Genomic DNA, 7,745 nt, shown 5'->3' with positions numbered 1-7,745 from the left:
ATCCTTCAAGTTATTCATTAAAATAAATTCTTTAAACATGCTTTTTATTTCATAAATCATAATTCAATTCAATTTAGTTCAATCATCATAAAAATCATACAAAACATGTTTATTCAATCCAATAAACTTCAAAGGTAAACGTACCTTTGATCCTTGCTAGCAACACAAAAAGGAACTTCAATCACTCTTGTCAAACACACCTTACAAATAAATATAACCTTAATCAATATAAGGTTAACAAATAATCACAACAATTAAAATAAAACCCCCTACTATATGTATATGAACCTAATAAATTATTTTTCATAAATTTGAATAATAAACTGATTTTATTTAATTAAAAAGACTCATTATAATTTTTATATAACCCCCATAATAATATTAATATAATTAATCAAGAGAAGAGAAGAAGAAGAGGTTTAAAACCAAGGAAAAGAGAAAGAAAGGTGGCGGCAAGGAGGGGCGGCAGCCGACGACAGGTGGCTTCCGAGGTGGTGGCTGGCGTCGGGGAGGGTGGCAGCTGGCGTGGAGGTGGTGATTGATGGTGGTGGTCGTGCAAGAGCAAGAGAAAGAGAGGAGAGATTAAGAGAGAAATTAGAGAATTTGGTGTGAGTGTTTAGCTATGATTTAAGGGGTATTTATAGGCTATCTCATGCAAGAATTATGGTAGGAGAATGTAGGAAGAATGATGGTAAAAAGAATTATGGAAATTAGTTGGAAAAGAGAGCTAAAGAATTATGGAAAGTTTAATATTAAGGGGACTAAGGAATAATTAATTTATGGAAAGTATGTTGTCATGAAAAATAATATGGCAAATGGCTTTGCTTGGGGAATATTCAAGGATGATATAAGGTAGGGAATAAGATGATAAAATATTTAGGAGATGGGAAATAAGAATTAAGGAAAAATAATAGATTTAAGGAAGATAATTAAAAATACAAATTACCAAAATAAATTATCCAAAAATCAACCAAGATGGCCGAAAATTTTGAGCTTCCATAGCTCAAATTTTCGGACCTCTTTAGTAGAATTTAGGAAGTAATTTACTAGTTTTAAGGTTTAAAAATGATTGTGTAAATAATGTATATTGTATAAAATAATTAATTAAGAGAATACCAATTATTCACTAAATAAATTAACTAAGAAAATCAGATTTCTCACACTAGGAAAATCTGAAATTAATAGCCAATCATTAGGAATTTTCGGACCTCCTAATTAAATAATAAAATATAGTTTTTTTTGCTTAATTAAAATATCCGAAATATATATAAATAATCCGGTTTTTAAAATAAAATAAATGGATAATAAATCTTATCCAATTAATTTTGGCGCCAAAATTCAAATAGTAAAATAAATTACTTAAATACCCTTTTTAGAAAATAAAAATTAATTAATTAATTAGAAAATACATTTCATAAATATGGGGTATTACATACCGTCCTTCAATATATATATATATATATATATATATGTATGTACATATACATATACATATACATATATCGCAAACATAATGTCTATTAGTACATATGGTGAAATATCAAGATGACATTAATACTCTCAAACTTATTCAATACCAAAAGACACTAATCTAGCAAGATGATAACAATGACATTTTCATCTCTAGCTCTTTTCACATGAGACCAATTAATAAAAGCAGAGTAACACCTAAAAAATAAATAATTTGTTAAAGAACAATATATCATCCAACTTTATTTACAATGGCATCCTACATCATATCCGTGAGAAGTGTAAATTTTTCCTATGCAAGAATTCTCAACTTAATCAATTATAAGTATTTTTTTTACTACAGTTCAATCTTGTCATATCTATATGAAGCCACTGAGTAGCACATTATGTTGTTTCGTTGGGCCATTGCAGACAAGCTCATCAAGATAGATTATAGACCCTTTTATAGATAATTAATTATTTTTTTTCAAGATAGTCTTGAGAAAAGACTTTCCTAGCTTTGTTTATCTTTCCTATCTTAAAAAATAGTATAAAAATTGAGAGTAGTTTTTGTATGGTATGCATGGAGTGATGGAGAGGGAAGAACACAGCCAATTTTGAGAATTGAGATAACAGACTCAAAGTTAAGCTGGGTACCTGGGTTGGGCCACATTATCAGACCGATTCTAAAAATTTGATGGGCCTGACACCAACAACATGCAATTGAAATTAACTGTAATGGGCCTCATCATGTAGAGCCTTTTTTCATGATTATTTCAATGCGCTAAAATACTTTAAGGGAAAAACTGATTCAACTAATTAAGAGTTTGTTTGGCATCGTTGTAATTTTCTGGGTTTTTTTTTTTTTTTTTTTTTTTTTTGTGCTTTTCTCAATCATATGATATATGTCATACAATGAATTAAAAATTAGTCAAACTTATTAAAATCATGATAATTCTGAAACACTTTAATAATGTGCACCTATTCAAACTATGATTACAAATGTTTATTCTACATACGAGTATTGTTTGATTGCAAATTTCCCTTATCATTAATTATAATCAATCAAGATCGAGTGGTATATGGTGATGCTCAAGTGCTCCATAAGAGTTAAGCCACACGATGGTGTGCGTATGCACAACAAGCGTATGGCTTGTGAGATCCACACACACTATTATTCTTTCATTATCATCGAATGTATCTATCCTCCTTTAGACAACGATAGTAATTAGCACTGTCAAAAACCGAACCGAACCGGTGAAACCGAACTGTTTCAACCGATCCGAATGAGAACCGAACCGATTAAAAACCGATTTTTTTGAAACCGAAAACCAACCCGAACCGCATGTTAGTAAAACCGACACCGAACCGATCCGAGAAAACGTTAAACCGATTAAGAACCGAACCAAATCTAAACCGAACTGAAAAGGAAACCGAACCGAAAATGAACCGAACCGTTTCTAACCCGAAACCATTTAAACTGGCATAAAAACCGCTTACACCGAACTGTTAGCAAACTGCTACTCGTTTGCACCGAACCATTTAAAAACCGAACTGATTGTAAACCGAACTACTTATAAACCGAACCGTTTATGAACCGAACTGCTTATAAACCGAACCGTTTATGAACCAAACCGCTTATAAATCGAACCGTTTACAAGCTTTTTTTGTATGTAATAATAATATTTTTTTTGGTGCACTTTTTTATGTAATTATTTGGATTAAGTATTAGAAATCTTAGAATATATATTTAGCATATATTCCATACTTATCAGTTTTTCTTGAGACCATATACTTATCATATTAATTGTATATATCTTAGTAACTTAGTTAATACTAAATTCCCTTAGAAATAGCACTTCGTTAGCTAATCCGTGAGTATTGACTTTAATTTGGTTTTTGGGGAATAATCTGCAATTTTGGTTTTTTGGGCAATAACCTACAATTTTTTGGCCTTTTGGGCCTTATTCATCAACATAGCAGTATTCCAGTAGCATAATAGGATTAATAGCATTAACAAGTTATAAAACTTCTAATTCAACAAGTTTCAACTTTTCAAAACCAAAACAAACTAATCCAATCCATACACATAATTAAACAATTTTTAACAACAAAGTAACAAAATCAAACCAACCAATCCATACAAACAAGTTTTAACAACAGAATTGTACAAGTTTTTAGCATAACAAGATTAACACCAGCACCACAGTCTACAGCAGAATGGCAGATCAGCAGCACTGCAGACTGCAGCAGCAGAATGGCAGAACTGCAGCGATGGAAGAAGAGCAGCAGAACATCAAAATGGAAGAAGAGCAGCAGCAGAATGGAAGAACAACAGCAGAACAGCAAGTCAGCAGCACAGCAAGTCAGCAGAACAACAGTAAGGAGAAGAAGCAGTCAGCAGTAGCAGCACCCTATACTTATCATTAGTGTAAGAAATGAAGCTACACTTTTCTCACAAAAAAAAAAAAACAAGAAAGCTTGAATTAAGCAACACAATATAAATTAAGCATCAGTAAAATAGCAACATCCATACCTTTCTAATTAGATGCAAAACTTTCATCTATCACCTCTTTACCAATTTCAAGGACGTCTTCTTCAATATCACAATCATAACCACGTAACCAATTTTGTGTGGTAACCAACGCCTCAACATTCTTAGGCAAAAGTGCACTCCTATACTTGTTTAAAATACGACCACCCATGCTAAAAGAAGACTCAGAGGCTACCGATGTAATAGGAATGGCCAAAACATCCCTAGCCATAATAGCTAATATGGGGTACACATTAATTTGAGATTCCCAATACTTGAGAACATCATAATTCTGCCCTTCAATTGATGGTTGACGAGGAGTATTCAAATAATTATCAATCTCCATCGATGGTCGATTTAGGCTATCATCAACATCAACATCCTAGAAAAGTGCAAAAAATATGCTTTTATTAAATAATAAAAATTAAGACATATAATTATTATTTTAGTAAACCACAATAAACAGAAAATAATTACCTTGAATATATCATCATCATCCAAGAGACTATTTGATTTATCAACCCCAATAGGGATGGAGGGGGAAACAATTGTACTTGACTTAAAACCGGAACACATAGAAGAATAAAAGTTATACAACTCCAAAAGAGCATCTTTAATCACCTTCGCCTTTTCAACACATGCCTCCTCAACATAAAGCACTTTCAACATATTCGTCAATCGAAATAGCTTATAGCGAGGATCAAGAACAATAGCTATTGAAAGGATCAAACTATAGTCATCCCAATAGCCCTCAAACTTTTCAAGCATAACTTTTGCCATGGGTGCAAGTTTAGGGTCTATATGGGCTTTAGTTATTGTGTGCTCAATTTTCAAAACACTAGCAAAATACAAATTTGCGGTAGGATATTCAGAACCAGAAAATAACATAGTGATTTCATAAAATGGCTTTAGGAAATGACATATTTTTGCAAGGGTATCCCATTCATCATCCGAAAGTTTGAATTCATAACCCATATACTTATCGATAACCACTTTCAAGGCTTCCTTTGCTTCTAAAGCTTTTCGGAGCATCGTATAGGTGGCATTCCAACGAGTCACAACATCAAGACGTAACTTACCGTTAAATAGACAGTTAACCTCAGAAAGAGCATGCTCAAATTGAGTAAGTCTAGAGTCCGAAGAATCAATATATTTACAAACCTCACGCAATTTTTGAACACTACTATCAACTTCTTTCAAACCTCTTTGAACAATAATGTTCAAGACATGAGCTGAACATCGAATATGAAAAAATTTACCATTACAAGGAAGAGGAGAAGTCAACATTAAATCTTTCTTCAAAAGTTTAACCATAACATCCATAGATCGAGCATTATCAACAGTAATTGCAAAAGCTTTACCCTGAAGGTTCCACTCCCCAATAAGTTTAAACACAAATTTTTCTATCTCAACACCAGTATGAGGAGGACCACAATATCTAAAATTCAGAATTTTAGACCTTAGACACCAATTTTTATCAACATAATGTGCAGTTAAAGTGAGATAACCTCGATTAGTGCATGCTGTCCACAAGTCACAAGTGAAGCTAACTCTACCTTCAATTCCAGAAAAAGATTGCAACAACAAGGACTTAAACTTATCATGCTCAGCAATACAATATTTCAACATAGTGTTTCTACACACATGCTTCACATTAGGATTCAGATTCGTAAAAACTTCCCTAAGGCCATGATGCTCCACAATATTTAAAGGATAGGAATGCAAAATTATAGCTCTAGCAAGCAATTGTAAATGACGAGTTTGATTAAACGTAGGATCAACAACACTTTCAAGATTTGCAGGATGATGTATATTTTTACCCATGCATGCCTTAGTATGAGCTTTACAAGTGGAAGTACCAGCCTTACCTGGTGCTTTATATTCATTACCGCAAACATTGCATCGCGCATATCTTATCGGAGCAAGACCAACAATCTTATCAAAAAAGGTGTAATGCCTCCACACATCTGATGTTCGTCCACGCTTACTACCACTAGTGGTAGTGACTTGTTGCTGAGAAGAATCTTGATTCTGAATAGTGTTTTGAGAATCTGAAGTTTCTAAATAATCTTGTCTGTCCTCATCATAATTTTCATACCCTTGATCCATTGCTGAAAAAACAGGATCAAAACAACACATTTCAGCCTTATAACAAATAATTGTCCCTATCAATGCTAACACATTTAGGTACTTTTTACACTCTAGTTAAGAGTCGAAAACCCATTACATTGAGATGTACACTTAATAGTGAAACCAACAAATAGAATAGAGAGTGAAAAGTCATTAATCCCATATTATTTTTCTATAAACGCTAATAAACTCATATAATCAAATTTCAGTAGCAACCCATTAATTTTTAACTACTAGAAAATTAAATACTCATTAAGCTTAACCTAACTTACAATTATACAATTATATACTCATTAGGTAAAAAAGGCACCCAAGAAGTTTTCATTTTAACAGCTCTTTCTTGTACCATCTTTATAAAATTCATCTGCCTCTTTTTGATCCCATAATACCTTTCCTCAATTAGAGATTTTCTTTTCATTCTCATTTTTCCTGATTTAAGTGAGAAAAAAAACAATTAATTTCACAAATTAGAAAAAACCCCTTTCTATTAAAACCTACATTATAGTATAAGCTTAACCTAATTTACTATTTCTAGCCCAAAAAAACATATACATGCAATTCCAATTTTTAACACAAAATTAACTCAATTAAACCAATATTCAAAAGGGTTTTCATATTTGGCATGATAAAATGAAAACCAGATAAAATTTTAACTCAGAATTGAACAGAAGGAAATCATAGCGAAATTATGAATCCATACTATTTTGAAATTAAATTAATCAATGCCATGAATGATACTATCTATACATGATATAAATAAAAAATCACAGATTATCATGATTTTTGTTACAAAAAATTAGCACATCAATGAAAAAGCAATTCATTGATCAATTTTCCCTCAAAAAAACTAATTTCAGTTAAAATGAAATCACAATAACAAGTACACAGAAAGCAAGGAACTTTGAATCAAACAACACTGAAATAGAGTAAGATTGATTACCAGTGAAGGAATTATACAATTATACAATTATATACTCATTAAGGGGAATTATAACTACAACTTTAATTCTTCTACTTCATAAATCAGATTAAATCAGTTGCAAGAAGTACGAGGAAGAGAGATATCATACCTGGACAAAAAAAGAGAGGTTTAGAGCAGCAACAACACTGATAAGCGAGGATTAGAGCAGCAACAACACCGATGAGCAGCAACAACGAACGAAAGGCGCCGTGAATGAATTAGGGAGAATTGAAAATGAATGAGAGAGACGACAAACGAAGAGGCGCCGTGAATGAATGAGTGAGATCTGAGAGGAGATGAGGAGAGAAAGAACTAGGAGGCGTGAAAGTGAAAGTGGAATTAGGGTATCAAAATGGTTGAGATGTAAATCTAACCATTGATTTTTTAATCTATGGTTGAGAATGGTTTTCCGTGTGTGTTGTGGGGAAAAAAATCTAACCGTAGATTGTTTTTAATCTATGGTTGAGAGTGGTGATCCGTGTGTGTTGTGGGAGAAAAAAATTAACCGTAGATTGTTTTTGATCTATGGTTGAGACTGATTAGATGATGTTTTGTGTGTTGTGTATTCATTTGATCGGGATCAGTCTCCAAGACGCGTATTAAAACATCTACGTAGTATATCTTTATTTTCATACAAGTAAAAATTATAAAAACGTTATATTAATAAAATAT

This window comes from Chenopodium quinoa, unplaced genomic scaffold, assembly GCF_001683475.1.
Source record: "Chenopodium quinoa cultivar QQ74 unplaced genomic scaffold, ASM168347v1, whole genome shotgun sequence".
Classification (NCBI taxonomy): Eukaryota; Viridiplantae; Streptophyta; class Magnoliopsida; order Caryophyllales; family Amaranthaceae; genus Chenopodium; species Chenopodium quinoa.
The sequence above is the reverse complement of the archived record's forward strand: the minus strand, read 5'-3'. Positions refer to the sequence as shown.